At 38.7% G+C, this 18,128-nt stretch overlaps 1 long non-coding RNA gene across 1 annotated transcript; it reads right to left on the bottom strand.

Annotated features, from left to right (window-relative positions):
- Window positions 1-907: 907 nt before the first annotated feature.
- LOC125126875 (uncharacterized) lies at window positions 908-18,003 on the bottom strand. The gene is made up of 4 exons (XR_007134812.1): window positions 17,761-18,003; window positions 16,866-16,993; window positions 9,298-9,391; window positions 908-964 (listed from the first exon to the last, which is right to left on the bottom strand). It is a non-coding gene; the product is annotated as an uncharacterized LOC125126875 (long non-coding RNA).
- Between the last annotated feature and the right edge of the window lie 125 nt (window positions 18,004-18,128).

The raw sequence follows: 18,128 nt of genomic DNA on the forward strand, positions 1-18,128 counted from the left end.
GTACATGCTCTTTGCTGCCAAAATTTTCCACTGATTGGCCCTGATGCTAAGTACCCAAACTGCAACTCTAGAGGTATTAACACTTATTAGATGACAGAACAGATTTTAAAAATCCCTCTAGTGCCAGACAGAAACTAACCCAAGCAGCAGTTTTCTTTATCAGCATCCCATGAACTATGAGAGGAAGACAAGGTATAGCCTTGATAACAGGCCCACATGCTTTAAGGCTTTTGCACCAGTGGTCAGTATCTGAGATGAAAATGGATGTGACGGTTACTTACTACCCCTACTATCCTCTATCCTTCCACTCATCCCTGACCTAAGGAGAGTGCGGAGATAAGAACATGCAGTGCTGCTCCGACACTGTTTCTGGAACATACCCAACAAGGGATGGCATGACAAAATCTTTTCGTCCCACCTTGCACAAATCCTATGGTGGGTGGAGGAGGGCCTTGCTTCAGGGAAGCCTTTCCATAGCTCTCTTATCTCTTCACCTTCATGTCATATGCTGGCCCCATCCCTCCTCTTGCTTGGTCAAGTCAATTTCTCTTCCTTGGAGGAGCATCCTTTATGCTATACACCAGAAAATTTCCACAAATCTGGGTAGAGAGTGATCAGTATGTTATAGCTTACAACACGTATGTTTTCACTGGGTAAGATTCCACTTCCAATTCGAATTAACACTAGAGAGTCAAGTTCAAGATACCTGGACCCTCACTTTCCCATTATTTCATGTCCATGACACTCATATTTCACATCTAGAAGAGAACTGACCGTATCTCTAAGCCCAAATTCTTCTTTCTCTAACTGAGCACTCACCTATTATCCTGAATCCCTGTGATGCTTGTACATCATTTTACTCACTTCTTTGATCAAAAACACAACCAGTCTAGGTTGAGCCACCTACCTGAAGTTTGAGTAAATCATTTCTTCTCTTAACATCTCTGGGCTTCAGTTTCTCCTTCTGTAAGATTAACAGTTGGAAAAGGGCAATTACTATGCCTGCCTCACAGACTGTTGTGACTACCATATGAGACAAACTGGGGAAAATGATTCAAAATGTAAAAGCAATGAAAATCATAGAATATAGGATATTGTCAGATCTGCCTTACACTGAAAAAAATTCAGTAAATAAAAGTTTTGAGGGTCCTCCCTTTCAATGGCATTATTCATCCCAAATTTCAAATTTTGAAGTCATTTTCAATATCACGTTCTTTCTCATTTTATATTTCAAAGGTTGTTAAACCTTTGAAAAATCTCTGACATTCTTCTTTAACTTCGCATATAGGATGTTCTCAAGGCTATCTTTATTTCTCCCACACCCACCTCACCCAGACACTACAAATCCAGTCCTTGTGACACATGACTGCCATATTAGTCTTCCTAAGCCATTTATGTTTAAAATTCCATCCCCCTGGTCAAGAATTACCAGAATCTCCTCATTTCCCTGTAGGATAAATTTCAAAGGCCTTCATTTATCTTATCTTGCACAGTTCCTCTTTTATAATCTGCCCAATCAGTAAAATCTTTCCTCATATCTTGATCATTCCAATGCTCATAATCTCTGATACTTTGCTTATACTATTTTGCTGTACTGGACTATCCTTGTTTTATCCCATTCTGGTAAAAAAAAAAAAAAAAAGTCTAATGTGGTTTATGGTGCTCAGCTTAGCCATAAATCATTAGAAGAGGGAAATGCTGGATTATGTCTGCTCTTATAATAATGCTAGTTCCATCAACACTGCTAATCTCCTGCCTCGCCCCTTTGTACATACGAATCTGGGCAAGATGCTTGACTAGGTTTATAAGTACATCTTGTCCTACAAGACTAAGCCAACTAGAGTAAATACATTTTATTGAACAAAAATGTCCCATGATTAAGAAAAATTAGTACTGGCAGCAATCAACCACATTCCTCTCCGTTTACATCTAATGTTATGACCATTTAGAGCAATGGAAAAAATTTTGTGTTCTAGAACAGAAAGCAACATTTTAAAAGTAGCATAGAGTAAACGAGGAGAAAAATCTCAGAGAATCGTCTCAAGAAATCTCTATCATTTTAAGAAGTTAGCCTCTTAAGTATAATTTGAAAAAGTTAAAATGACTCATGCAAATACAAAATGAACCTAAGTCAAAGATTTCATATATTATTTTTTTTACTCAAGTTATTAATTAGTAAGGTAAACAGTGAGAGATTAAGACCAGTATAAAGGAGTATTTGAATACGTATAGTCATATATATGTAGACATATGTGTGTGTGTATATATACATATATATATATATATGGAACTTTACATTTTTGAAATATCTTTGGAATGATGAATCAGTTAGCTAATATATGTAAAACCAATTAATATTATTTAGCTCAACAAGATATAGGCTTCTCCTTTTTATAGACAGAAATCAATTTTACTTCTACCAGACAAAATTCACTTACATTACTATGGACAATAATTATATGTACTACAATCAGTTTTTTATAAATTACCTTCTACCCCTATGAAAGGACCATAGAAAACCAGTGACAGAAGCACACCTGTTTACAATTAAACAACCCCCCAAGTGTACACTAGACAACAACCAGCACTACACTAAAAGGACATATATCAATATCTTTTGCATTTCCATGTCTGGGACACTGTTTCCTGGTGATCCCCACATAAACAACACTTAAAGACAAGTATAATGGGGGAAAAGAAAGCAGGGATGGTTTCAGGTTAGATGGGCCAAGGCCGCAAAATGGAAAAAGAGAGGGGCAAATTAAAGCTTATGGTCAACTAAAGTGTCATGGGTGGGCACAGGCGACAGATTGACTTTCAATCCCTGCTTCTAGGACCTTTCTTACTGTCACTAAAACCTTATAAACAACCCTGACTCCTATTTGTAACTCCCTAAAACCTTCCCAACTCAGTCAGACAATAGAAATGTGCTTTACCATAGGCCAGGATGTAGTGATCTGGAGCTGATTCAGCCCAGCTCAAGCTAAACCTAGGTCACAGGTCTTTTGCTCTCGCTCACCACAAAATTCACAGACCAGGATGCTGCCTTCCTTCAGAAGGACTACTGATGTCCTAGGACAGTGAGAGGCTAACCCAAACAGGGTGGTCGGGTACCTCTCAATCAAAACCTCTGAAAAGAAGGTCATAACTTGTCCCCCTGAGGGACTATGAGTGGCAAGCTGACCACTGCTGGGGAGTTTTCTCACTAGGAAGATAAACCCAAGGGCAAGTAGCAAAGTTCCCCAACCCAGGGGATACCCAAGTCTACGGCCATACCAAACTGAATGCACCCGATCTCGTCCAGGGCGTACTCAAAAGGAGACTTGATTGCCTGTGGGCTCCAGCTTAATGCCTTTATGGATCATAGGTAGTAAATACTTTGGTTGCTTGCTCAAGTGAGACAGAAAATGGTCTCCAGGTGCCATCTCTCTTCCTTTCCCCATGGTCTATTCTAGCTCCACCAAGCTCTTCCCTAATTAGTTATATCTTCTCCCTTTCTTTCTTAACCCCTCCAGCCTAAAGAATGTGCCCAAGTTTTTTCTTATCAAAAAGTCTTCCAATCTATAGTTCAGTCACTTGAGTTTCTCCCCTTTCACTGAGGCTCAGAGTTTTGAAATGCAAAAGCAAGGATTGCCTTCTTTCTTTTTTCTGCTGTGTCTTTCCCACTCAGATGCAGGGAATGTGGAATACCCACTTGAATGAGTGGGAGAAGAGCCAGAAGGACACACCAGAAACACAACTGGATTAGTTACTATTTCAACAGCATTATATCATCAACACTGTTTTATAATCAAGGAGTAGATCTGAGACACCAACCACCCAACTAAGATGAGTGGCATATTAGCTTACTTCACCCACAGCTGCACTCAGTCAGTGCTTCTCTTTCAAAACGCTGTTTATCCATTCATCTACTCATTAACGTTGACTTTTTTTTCAGTGCTCTTTCCATTATACAATGTCAATACCAGGTTATTGAACAAATCAATTTTCAGTGAAATAAAATGCATTTTAAAAATTGTGTATCTACGCATTTTTATGGGGAAGAAATCCACAGGTTTTCTCAAAAATCAAATTTGCCAGAGCATCCATGTGTCATAGCACAAATAGTGAAATAACCTAGTATTGACATTGTATAATGGAAAGAACACTGAACTGGCTCTGCCATTGACATAGGTGAGTTTGTATACCCTCTGTGGGTCTCAGTTGCTTCTCTGTAAAATAAGACGGTTGGACTCAATCTCCTCTATACTCTCTTCTAGAACTAACACCATAAGTGTTCATAATTGAAGAGAAAATCAGTATTCCATAACATAGAATCTTGCATTGAAAGCAGGGACTCTTGGGGCAAAGGGTGTCTGTTCCCCGGACTCACTCTTTTTTCCTGAGTTCTCCCTTAACTCTTAAGGTCCCTGGTTGATTCTTATAATTACCATCAGGCTGCCTTCAGAAGAACTCTGCATAGTCTCATGGCCAAGATGGATTCAAGGCCTTGCCTCAGCCTCCTGAATAGTGCTTAGATGCAGCTGAAACACTTAAAATGGAAACATACAGAGAGAACAACACACATCTAAAATAAATTGATGTATAAGCTATAACTTACTCATGCTCACTTTGTGATCTGCTACGGGGGTCCTACACAGTCTACACCCCATATGCCTTCAGGGATAGAAAGCAAACATGAACGCTCCTCACCTGAATGCGTCCTTGTGGAAACCTAGACTCTTCACAGTTCTGGCTCAGAGAGGAGGAGAAAGGCTCAGTTCTTTCTTTTATCCACTGAGTTCCCCCTTACAGTTGTTCTGCCATATCTTTGCCTCTTATCCATACGACAGACATCAAGAATGACCTTTTAATTCCCCTCCATAAAACTTCTAGGAAAAAACATAGGCAGTATACTTTTTGACATCGATATGTCTCAGCAAAAAACTTTTGGATATGTCTTCGCAGGCAAAGGAAACAAAAGCAAAAATAAACAAACAGGATGGACTACCTCAAACTAAAAAGCTTTTGCACAGCAAAGGAAACTAGCAGCGAAATGAAAAGGCCACCTACTGAATAGGAGAAGACATTTACAAACAATATACCTGACAAGGGGGTTAATATCCAAAATATACAAAGAACTTGTATACTCAACATCAAACAAACAAACAAACAACCTGATTTTTAAAATGGATGGAGGACTTGAATCAACTTTTTTTCCCAAAAAAGACTTACAGGGGGCAAACAGATACACGAAAAGATGTTCAACATCACTAATTACCACGGAAATGCAAATCAAAACCACTATGACATATCACCTCACACTGTCAGAATGGCTATTGTCAAAAAGATACAAATAAAATCAGCAGTCTCTTATGAAGGAAGAAGGGGAGAAGGGATATTAGATTGGTGGTAAATTAGCCGCCTTTGCTTCAGCAGGTGCGTACAAAGTATAGTGGGAATTCTGTTGGATGCCTGAGGCTGGGTTGGAAAGGCTTCATTGAAAAAGGTTTAGAATTTTAGTTAAAACAAAAGGAATTAATTACCCCCCCCCCCCCCGCCTGCCCCCCGGTGGTGAAGGCCATCCCAGGCCACGCAAATGGGATGTGTAAAGACAGAGGGATCAGAATACAGCTTGTCGGGAAATTCTAGATAGTTTAGACTCCTGGAGGGGGAGAGGAGGCCAGAATGGAAGATTAGGACCAGATCATGAAGACTTTATAATCCCGGATAGAGAGTGGGTTTCATCTTGGAAGTAAGAGGGAGCCAATAAGCAATTTTAAGCATGGGAGTAACACAGTCTAATGTTCACAACTGAAAGATCATTCAGCACTCAGACTAGGACATGTCGTGCAAGGGGAATTCTGTCACATCCTAAACGGCTCCCACCAATAGAGTCATTAACAGATTTGCTAAGAACACCTCTAGTGCTGGCAGAAAAAGGAAGGAGGAACAAGGTAAATAACGGGGCTAAAAACAATTTCCAAGACTTCCCTGTAAAGATACACACACACACACACACACACACACACACGTGCGCGCAGACAATGGACAAACCCAACATAAACACATTCCAAATCTGTGGATGTTTACATGGAATTTTGGGGCTCAGGTGAACATAAATAAGGGAAGAAATTGAGAGATGGATTTTAAAAGTAACATTTAATTCTGATCTATTCTTTTGCTCTGTCTTTAATAGATTAGTCTCCCCACCACCACCACGTAGATCCTATCTCACTCTTAACCTAATCGAGAGCCAATTTTTTAATCAAAAGCCATTTTTAGGATCAAAGAGAAACATATTTCTAGGTAGAGAGAATGTTAGTTATATCTCGTAACATCATATGGTGAGGGATATTCAACTAAAATTAGAGATGATAGTCAATGAAATTCTCAAAAAAAATCAAATGCCTCCAAATCCAGGGGGGGAAATTGAATCTTTTTTCTTCCAGGATATTTTTCTCAAGTACCAGCGGAAGCGCTAATGAGAGACAGGCCTCCTTGCCATTCAGTGACAAACATAATAGGTTACATGAAACCACAGAAAATGAGTCTATTTAAAAATGTCAGGTACAGCACTAAAGGAAAATTCAGTCTTGTATTTTTTCCTCTTGATCATGGTCTAATAGAGACAATTCAGAAATGATTTCTTCAGAACTTGGTGATATTCATGATTGAAATAGTGTTGCTAATGATAACAATGTGTAGAATTATACATGGAAAGCACTAATAATGCAGATCATATGGTCTATAGTTGCAGTTCCCTTGCAGATTATTTTTTCCTAGGTATATTTGATTACTCAGAGATTAGCATACTAAAACTCAGATTTGTTCTAACATGTAGAGAATGGGGTTTATAAGAACTAAATTAGACAATTCAACCAAATTTTCACTTACGCCAGCTTTGCCATGCAAAATAATTACAATGTAAAGCAGGTGGTACTGAACCAAAGACATTGTTTTCAAATATTTTTGGCATCTTATGGTTTTGCTTAGATCCATCATAAACAATATTCTATAAGACATTATAATAATTGAAAAATTATATAAGCACTTGCTAAATCAAAGGCACAATTCTTAGTTTATGGTATTAAAAATAAGATGCATATTTTGGAATCTTTAAATGTCACCTGACTTCTTAGCTATGTTTTGAAGAAAAAAATAGAATATGTTCTTTTCCCTATTCGGAATTTTTAAAACTATCTTCATATCTCATGCTGTTTATATATCTGATGGTTATAAGAGATCATTTTTCTTCTGAAAAGACAATATTTATAAAGATATATTATGTCACTATGATTACAGGTCATTTCCACTGGTTTTTAGGAGTAATAAAATCAGAATTTAAAAACTGCAAACAAGTAGAAGCATTGTCCTTTTTCCATGTTACTGAATTTCTAAAATCATGTTCCAAAGCTGGGTAGAGAGCTGATGGGTATAGAGAAAAAAAGCTGGGATGGAAGAATATTTTTGACCAAAGGCCTGGCACCAAACAAATTACAACTATGACCTCAAATATGTTGTAAAAGCAAAGATACAACTATAAATTTTCATGAAATTTAATTAGCAAAAAAACTACATCTTAAGTTCCACAAAATATACTTATATATTATTTGTTCAAAAGATGTTACTATGTCACAATTGAGTATACATGATATATTCTGTGTATATAGAATAGAGTATATAAAGGTACATATAAAGGAACATATATACACATATTAGACAGTTTTGCTTGCTGATGATGCAGTAACAAACAACCCAGAGATCTCAGCAGTTTGTAACAACGTAGATTTACTTCTTGCTCCCATTACATGCCCTTCACTGGTCACTTCCACCTCTATTCCATGTCTTCCTCATTCTGGGACCCTGGGCAAAGGAACAACCCAAATCTGGGACATACTGATCTTGGATCAGAGAGATGAGAGAATTCCACAAGGGTAGAAATGGATCCCCACAATGGACTATCTGTTAAAATGTCATTGTCCAAAACAAGCCATACGTCCAAGTTTGATATCAATGGGGCACATTGTGAAGGGCAAAAATTACTGGAAATAACTTTATTGCTTAAAAGAATTCCTGGAAACATGTTTACCCAAACAATGGACTCAACTCTCTTCTTCACGGGAAAATAGATCTCTCAAATCTGCCTGCTTATCAAATGACTTTACTCATCAGTACATTAGAAATATGGGGTAGAAGCAAAGCAAAGCTCACAAGAAAATTCATAACTGGAAATTTCATGTTTACAAATAAGATTCAAGTTAGGGGAAAAAAAGAATGCCAAGGAAAGCAGAGGGAAGAATAACAAATAAAAAGTATTCAGTGATGAGTTTGAAAAGGAAAAAACATCTTAAAACTATTACATAAATCCAAGGACTGCTTCTTCCAAAAAAAAGTAAAAATATATAAACATAAACCATTAGATTATCTGATAAAGTGAGGAAATGGGAGATAGCACGAAGGTACAAAAGATTAAAATGATGATGGAATAATCACAAATACAGAGAAAACTGAAAGATTCATAAGCAACCACTTTGTGCAAATCTAAGCAAATAAATTTGAGAACCTGAATTAAAAGGGTTATTCTTAGGAAAATATAAATTATTGATAGTTCCTATACTATTTAAACTGTTCCAGAGCATAGAAAATAAAAAGAATGAAAATGTCTATATTCTTTTTTACAAAGCTAGCATAATATTGGCAACAAAAACCCTTAAAGAAATCCACAAATTAATCCCACTTAAGAATATAAATGTTTAATCTTATGTAAAATATTATCTAATAGAGTATAGTAGCATACTAACATAATATTTTAGGATTACTTATATTTTTGATAAGACCCCCAAAATAGTACCCTTCATCCCCAACTGGGTTCGAAAAAAAAAAAAACAAAAAACGAGGGAGTTCCCGTCGTGGCGCAGTGGTTAACGCATCCGACTAGGAACCATGGGGTTGCAGGTTCAATCCCTGCCCTTGCTCAGTGGGTTAAGGATCCGGCGTTACTGTGAGCTGTGGTGTAGGTCTCAGATGCGGCTCGGATCCCATGTTGATATGGCTCTGGCGTAGGCTGGTGGCTACAGCTCCAATTAGACCCCTAGCCTGGGAACCTCCATGTGCCATGGGAGTGGCCCTAGAAAAGGCAAAAAGACAAAAAAAAAAAAAAAAAAGAGAAAGAAGACCTTAGTCTTACTTATGCTTATAGAGCTTTGGGAGATCTAAACATCATTTTGATTAATGATAAAGGCTATATTAGGGCCCACTGCTAATATGCATGTAAAAAGGGCCTGCAAAGTGGACCCCAGAATTAGCCAGACTTACCCACTGAGTCAGAGGCAATCTTCTACAGGTGTAGAGAGTTGCCCAGGCTATATCTTGAAGGAGCAGAGACCTCCTACTCCCTATGGGAAACTGGCTTCCAAAAGAAGAAAACAGAGATGAGTTAAGCATGAATAGCTTATTCTTCCAAAACTCATGTATCAGGCAAGTCACTCCACTTTCCCCTGGCAGAGTGAGGAAGGGCTCAAGAGAGGCCAGGAATGTTAATCAAGGTCTTTCACTTTGGAAACATTGGGAGTGAAAGTTATGTTCTGGCTTGTTGGTCTTGGTTTTTTAAAAAATGCCTTTGGGGAGTTCCCATCATGGTTAATGAATCCAATTAGGAACCATGAGGTTGCGGGTTCGATCCCTGGCCTCGCTCAGTGGGTTAAGGATCCAGCATTGCTGTGAGCTGTGGTATAGGTCGCAGACTTAGCTTGGATCTAGCATTGCTGTGGCTGTGGCATGGGCCAGCAGCTACAGCTCCGATTAGACCCCTAGCCTGGGAACCTCCTGCTGCCAGGGGAGCAGCCCTAGAAAAGGCAAAGAGACAGAAAAACAACCAAAAAAAAAAGTGCATTTGGTTTGACCATTAGCCTATGGTCTATGTCCATTGAGAGGGAGACCCATTAGGAGAGTCTTGCTCCTACCCTTAGGAGGCTAATTCAGTAACTGCTTTTTGGGGGGTCATTCTAAGACCACTGATAACAAGATGGATTTTGCCTCCAGAAGGCTATGAACTTGCTTAAGAGTACATCGTTTAATAATTCCAAGGCCATGCTATGATTCATGCTCAAAGCTAAAATTTTATTTTATATACATTTTACTTTCCATTTGAAATTTTGTACAAGCTATGTTGTCTAAAATAGACCACCAGAGCCTCTGCAATGAGATTAAATGACAACATTAATATATTCCAATGGTAAAAGGCAAATACTTATTGATGACCTAGATAGTCCCATATTGGAACTATGAAGACACAGCTAAATCCACTTTAGAGAAATTGAATATGAGCTGGATTTTTTTTTTTTTTTTGTCTTTTTGCCATTTCTAGGGCCACTCCCATGGCACATGGAGGTTCCCAGGCTAGGGGTCCAATCAGCGCTGTAGCCGCTGGCCTATGCCAGAGCCACAGCAACACCAGACGTGAGCTGCGTCTGCAACCTACACCACAGCTCATGGCAATGCCGGATCCTTAACCCACTGTGCAAGGCCAGGGATTGAACCTGCAACCTTATGGTTCCTAGTCGGATTCGTTAACTGCTGAGCCACGACAGGAACTCCTGAGCTGGATATTTTAAAATACTGAAGAGTTATTGCGTATTTTGTGTGGTGTGATGATGGTACTCTTGATCTTTCTTTGAAAGTCCTTATCTGTTAGAGATTCACTCTGAAGTATTTAAGGTTAAAATAACATGATGTCTGGAATTCACTTTTAAATGTTCCAGTAAAACAAGGAAACAAACAAAAACAAAAAAACAAGTGACATGAATGTTCTATAGATGTAAGAACTGTTAGACTATAGATAAATTCAAGGTATCTTGAAAGGTGAGGAGGCTAATTCTGCCTAGGAAAGTTAGGACAGTGATAAAATTTGAGTGTTGAAAGTTGTGCAGGAATTTTCTGAGCTAATGGGGTAGGGTTACCTGGGAAGAGAATAGCATTGCAAGCAGAAGGCATGAATGCTTACATATGTCATAGAGGTCTGGGAATGATGTTGAAATGGACATGAAGGAACACTGTATAATTCTTCAGTAAAACTGCATACAACCTTAATGAAAATATTTGAGGCAAAAGAATTATAAGTCTTGACTGTATGAGGTTGAGGCTAGAATAATGCTTCTGCGCTAGATCATACCATTTAGACCATTTAATATATTTTGTTAAATTAATCTAAAATCTACAATGTCATTTTCTTTCTCCTTTTTGCAAATAGTAGCTATCTTTTAAGGAGGACTCAAGAGCTCCCTTCAGTCAAAAGCTCTTCTTACCCTGCAGTTCTCGTCGTGGCTCAGTGGTTAACGAATCCGACTAGGAACCGTGAGGTTGCAGGTTCGATCCCTGGCCTTGCTCAGTGGGTTAAGGATCTGGCATTGCTGTGAGCTCTAGTGTGGGTGGCAGACGCTCCCATGGCATATGTGGCTCTGGCGTAGGCCAGCAGCTATAGCTCTGATTGGACCACAAGCCTGGGAATCTCCATATGCCACAGGTGCGGCCCTAAAAAAGACAAAAAAAAAAAAAAAAAAAGCTCTTCTTACCCAATTTATGGTTCAATGATCCCCATTCTTAAAAGCAGTTATTCAATATGGCACTTGATGATGAGCTTGTCTACAATACCAGGAGAGTTGTATGTGAGATAATCCCATTTCCTCAGCTAGAAGGAGTTATCTTGAACCAAGCCCAACACAATGCTTAGGAGTTATAAGATTTATCCCCAAGCATAGGGAGAAGGCCAGATGTGGGCAGCCAAAAGTTTGTGTATTCACTCTGTCCCATGGACAGTTTTTGGGGTCAATATCTCAATTTTACCATCTGGGGAAAATAAAAATTTAAAATGTGGAAGGGGGGGCAGGGGGAAAGGAAAACAAATGTGGTTCCCTGACCTCTCTGAAATGTTAAAAAAAAATGGGTGGTGCTAAAACTAAAGTTCAGAGGCTTTAATAATCCTGGAGATTCAACATATCTTTTAAATTTTTGTTTAACTCCATCAATTTCAGTAAGGAATTTTTTAAAAAAAAATAAATGAAAACGAACTCTATGATAATGAAGTGACACTATCTTTTAGTTTGCAGGAACTAGACTATGACAGGTAAGCATGGAACTCTTTTAAAAATCTAAAGCCAAAGTTGAAGAGAGAAACCATAATAATAGGGCAAAGGAATAGCAGGCTTTTGAGTTCCTCTATTGTGTGGTACCCAGCACTGTGGAGAACACTATCTCCACTGGATAATTCAAAGAGAGCTAAATTGTACACCTGGGCTTCATTAAGGCTGCTAATAAGAGTGTGAAACAAATATATTAGTCTGGTTGGTTTGGGCTGAGAATAGGATCCCTTTGCAGTTTTTAAGGTCCTAACATAATCCATTTTTAAACTATAAACTTTAAAAACTAATACATATGGCTGAACCCAAATAAACTCAAACATTAGAGGAAAATATAAATTAGTCAATTAGCTTTCTCTCTGTTAAGGCTAAATATTTGTCAAAGTCACATGAAACAGGAAAAGAGTCGTCCCTTTGTATCCATGGGGAATTGGTTCCAGGACCTCAGGACCACCAATACCAAAATATGCAGATGCTCAAGTCCTTCCTATAAAATGATGCAGCATGTATTCAGCAAATAGCAGAACAGAGGAGCAAGGTAGAGGAAACGGGCTTCTGTCATGCTCGGTAGAAATAAGAGAAGTCATAGTATTTTGGTAACAGATAGTACTCTGAAATGGAATTCTATCTGGCTAATATTATTTATTATTCACTTGTTTATAAGCCAGAAATGGTCTAAGCTTTTATTTAATTGGTATATTAGTTTCCTGTTGCTGCTGCAACAAGTTATCACAAACGGAATGGCTTAAAACAATACAAATTTACCCTCAAGCCAGCAGCACAGCATCTTCTGACCTCTCTATAACTACTGCTTCTGCCATCACATTTTCCTTTCTCCTTCTGCTTCCATTGTCACATTATCTTTGACTCTGGTCCCCCTGTTCCCCCTCTTATAACTCTTGAATTACACCAGGGATACCGGGATAATTCAGGATACTCTCTCCCATCTTCAGAGCTTTAACACATTTTAATCATATGTGCAAATCCCTTTTTGTCCTGTAATGACGAATACTCACAGGTTCCAGGGATTTGGGACAAAGAACTTTAAAGGACAGAAATCTAGTCTATGACAGCTGGATAGATGGGCAACATTGAAATATATTTTGGTTTATGAAAAAATAAATTCCATCCTTATTTTACTGGAGAATATAACATCTCTAAAGAATAAGAAGGAATAATTTCTAAAAGTTCTGTAGCAGTATAATTAGCCCACAAAAATATTGTTGAACAGAGCAATTAGTCTGAGGAATCTAACAAAATGGGAACATACTGTACTCTAAGGGGATGTTCATCTGTAGCTAGCCCCAAACTCTACTTTGCTTTTAATTTATAGAGATAGTTGAACTACATTTCCCGTAATTTCTTATCCTTACCACACCCTGCCCTGCCACTAAAAGTTTCTTGGTGGTGTGGTTTCATTGAGGGGGGATTAATGGATCATATTGATGGATTACAACAAAGCATTTGGAGTTGCAGTTATATAACATGGTGAATGACCTTGAAAGTCTTAAAATAGGAGTTCCTATTGTGGTTCAGTGGTAACTAACCCGACTAGTATCCCCAAGGACATGGATTCAATCCCTGGCCCTGCTCAGTGGGTTAAGGATCTGATGTTGCTTTGTGCTATGGTATAGGTCACAGACACAGCTCTAGATCTGGAGTTGCTGCGGCTGAAGTGTAGGCCTGTGGCAACAGCTCTAATTCAGCCTGTAGGCTGGAAACCTTCATATGTTGAGAGTGTGGCCCTAAAAAGACAAACAAACAAACAAAAAGTCTTAAAATAAAAATATTATTTTCATCTCTTGTATATGTGTGTATGCTATTATTGATTGCCTGAACATCTAAATGTTGATGCTTGCCAGATTTTCTTTTTTTAGTTTATTCTCTTTATAAGCCAAGTGCCTCTATGAAGACAGTGCCATCAGTGAACAGTCCAAGTGTACTGGCTTTTAGAACCAACTATCTCTTTGGGTCTCAGAATAACTAAATGCCAGGAGGAACAGTGTAACTATAATATGGGTGTAACTATAATAACAGTGTAACTATAATTTTGCTAATTTTTGGCTATTGATTTTCATTTATGTGTAAAATGAATCATTATGTGGTTCTACTTTTTAATGTAAGTTGTTTGAGAAGACATTTATCTGTATTTCAGAGTACCCCAGAGCAATTTTATAGAGGCTGCCTGAATCAATGATAGATTTACAAGCATTTAGAATTATCTATCCTTAAAGATATATAAATGAGGAAATTCACTCTTGAAATCAATGGAAAGCCACAATTCAAAATTCACTGATATTTCTAATTAGTAGTTCTATTTCTAGAATATATATTGAAGATGACACATCTTAGTTGTCTTCTACACTTAAAAATAAATCTTTTTTCTCTTATTTCCTTGCTCTTTTTCTTCTTTCTATTGTTCCTTTTTACCAAATCTTCAGTTTATGTGTCTTAGTTCAAAGAGTGTCTAAACTAAGAGTTTCAACTTCCTGTGTTTCATGACATTCTCACAACATCCACCAGCAGTATGCTTTCCTATCATAAAGATCTAAGCATTACCTACTTGTCTGTCATCATTCTTTGTGTAAGTCTTCCACGACTCTTTTACCTCTGCTAAAGTGTCCCCAACAACTGTAAGAGTTCTTGAAATTGTCTTTAAAGAGCCCTGCATAGTTGATTTCTGCCATAACAGAAATGCAATCTTTTTTTCCCTCTTCCTCTTCAATGATTTTGCCCATGAAATGGCAGGAGGCTGAGCCACTGTCTCCACTATGACTTCTTCCCTGTAAGTGCTTCCCTGATATTATTTCATGTCCATAGGACACTGCACAGAGGCCTCTCTGCTCAGCAGAAGGCAGATTTCCTTGGTACCTGTCACAGTGATTCCTGAGTTGCACTGCCTTAGGACCCCCCAAATCTCTCACCGATTTTGTGGGAAATTTGCTTCTTTCTGTTTCCTGCTATAATCCCTCTCTGGCTGACGCAGCCATGAATCCAAATCATTTGGGTAAAGAGGGGACCATTTATCTGATCCATCATTCTGAGCTGTCCTCGAGCTTCTCTTTTCTTCTAGATCTACGTAAAGCATTTACCACAAAACTTGGCGCATAGTAAATGTTCAGGAAATATTAGCTATTACTCTTATTTAATAAATGTCTCTCCTAGTAGTTTACATTCCTTAGAGTTTTACAATTTGAATAATTATTCCATAAAGCCTACATTTGAAGCTTTTTCCATGTATTATTCTTTGCTACCCACCATGAGATTAAACAATCAGAAAACCCTGCATTGTATCTCTTTGCGAACATCACTAGATTAATGAAATGAAGAGTCAACCCCTGAATGTTTTTACCAGTCTCCAGATGCCCTGGGAGTTAGGTCAGCTTCTGGCCAACAGCCAGTGAGGTACAGTGACTGGCCAATCGTCATTTGACTGCATTTAGCAGAGGATTTTCTGGCCTCAGTGGAGCTAGGAGATATCTGTAGCTCTGACCAGCTTGGTTGCAACCTTATGAAAGACTTTGCGCTTCTACTGATCTCTGGGATTACTGATCCTCAGAAACTGTGTGAGACAATAAGTGTTTGCTCTTTTTTTCTTTTTTCTTCTCTTTTTCTTTTTAGGGCTGCACCTGCACAATATGGAAATTTCCAGGCTAAGAGTCGAATTGGAGCTGCAGCTGCCGGCCTACACCACAGCCACAGCAACACCAGATCCTAGCTGCATCTGTGACCTACATCACACCTCATGGCAATGCCAGATCCTTGACCCACTGAGTGAGGCCAGGGATTAAACCTGCATCCTCATGAACAGGAGTCAGGTTCTTAACTGGCTGAGCCACAATGGTAACTTCCCTAGATGTTTGCTCTTTTAGGCGGCTTTGTTTTGGGAATAATTTGTTAAGCAGCAATAGGTAATGAATGAACCCTTCACTCTCATTTACTCTACCTTTTAGTTCTCCTTCCACTGTCAGTATCCCTTAAAGTATTTAGTATGTTTATTTAGTGTTTCTGTGAGAGCAAGTTTTTCTCCCTGGATCGCTTTTGTGTCCTCAGTGCCTTGAAGAGTGTTTGGAATGTAATAGGTAGTTAATAAACATTGAATGTAATGAGAGCCTGAAATTTCCATGTAAAAGGTGAAAGTGTTTCAGCTTCATTTCTTGTTTTAAATTAGTATTCAAGGGTCTAATTTTATAGCCACATGTTCCTATAGTAGTTACCTTTGTGGAATGTTTGTCTGCTCACTGAGATCCCCTTAACTGTAGCCAAGGGTCCCTCTCTGCAAGGTACAATATGACCCCTAGGGCTTGTCACTGATGACTGGACAATTGCTGAAAGCTAGACCCAAATCAAGCCAATCAGAAAGTTTCCCCTAAGCACTTGGAATTAAAATCAAGAGAGTGAGAAAAAAAGAGCCTCTCTATGTGGCTGTCCCTGTTGGTCAATCAGGACAGGCTACACTGTAAGAAGAGCAAAAATAACAAGAGGTTTCTTTGTTTGTTTGTTTTTCTTGTCTTTTTAGGGCCACACCCATGGCATATGGAAATTCCCAGGCTAGGGGTTGAAGTGGAGCTACAGCTGCCGGCCTACACCACAGCTCATGGTGTTGCCAGATCCTTAAAACACTGATTAACACAAGGGATCAAACCTGTGTCCTCCTGTATACTAGTCGGGTTCGTTACCACTGAGCCACAATGGGAACTCCATAAGAGGTTTCTTTCTCCAATGTATTCATCCCAGGATGGCTAATACCTTTATGAAGCAGCAGCTGTTCAAGGACACAGGCTGTTGGGATCAACACCGTTCAAACATCGCCATCACCTTGCCAAAGGAAAAAGTGAAGTTTTGGAGAATCTCACTCGCGGAATCAACTGCTCAGCCTGAAAGCAACACAGCATTTCTCCTCAATTCATTGGCCAGAACTACCGCATCCCCTTGGTCCCTCCCTTCCTCACATTCCTCCACCCCTGAACTATAAAGGAAGTGCAATCCTAAAAAGTGCCTAGAAGGTAGAAACTATTTGAAGAGCAAATAATATAGGGATAATAACAGAGTGGCCAAAAGTCTGGAAAAATAGTTTTTTTAAAAAAAGGAACCCCCTTGGTTAATTTTTTTGGCACAGACTTTTTAAAATAAAATCAGAGACATAAATCACTTGAGCAATGTACCATACATGCACATGCAAGAACTGAAAAAAACTTGCATTTGAACCACAGTCATCTGAATTTGCATACATTAAGCAGTACATTGGTAACAAATGTATCATTTAATGCCACTACAATGTACTCACTCAATCACTTATTTTGTGCATTTGTCTATTTCCAGACTGTACGGTCACAAGTTAATACTGATCTCACTGGAGCTGCTGTGAAAATTTAAAATGAGTTGATTCCTGGGAAGCTCTCAGTTAAACTCATTGGGTTAACTTACGTTTAGGACATAAACTGAAAATAGGGGTGATAATGAAGAGGACCAGTACACCACTGGTTGGAAGGCAGCATGCCTGTCACTCAGATACTGAAAACAAAAGGATCAAGTCTTTTTTGTGAGTGAGATTACTGACTAGCCAGTCTACCTGGCTGCTTCTCCCCTGCTTATAAAACATCGTATTTTCTATTGCATTTTTGTACAGATATATGCTCGTCACCTATTAGCTGCCAGATGCTGAAGATGCCAACAGTACGGCAAGATGAACATGACCTTTGTCTTCTCAGAGTTGAGGTGTGGTAAGCTCAAAATACCTCTGGAATAGGCATCTTCCGTATTTTGCTAAAGGAACTAGTAGCAGAGGCAGGAATATGAATACTAATAAACAGATCAACTGAAAAACAACCTTCCTGTGTATGCAGGGGAAGGAAGGGAAGAAATGCAACCAGTAAGGGAGGAAGGGAAACACCGGTAGAGGAAAAACTGGGGGATAAGTGGAGAAAGTGTTATAGCAAAAATAACACTAACAATAATAATAATAAAACTGGTTGAACCGTCTCCATTGTGTTATGCCCTGCCTTGGCCCAC

The sequence above is a fragment of the Phacochoerus africanus genome, chromosome 5, assembly GCF_016906955.1.
Source record: "Phacochoerus africanus isolate WHEZ1 chromosome 5, ROS_Pafr_v1, whole genome shotgun sequence".
NCBI lineage: Eukaryota > Metazoa > Chordata > Mammalia > Artiodactyla > Suidae > Phacochoerus > Phacochoerus africanus.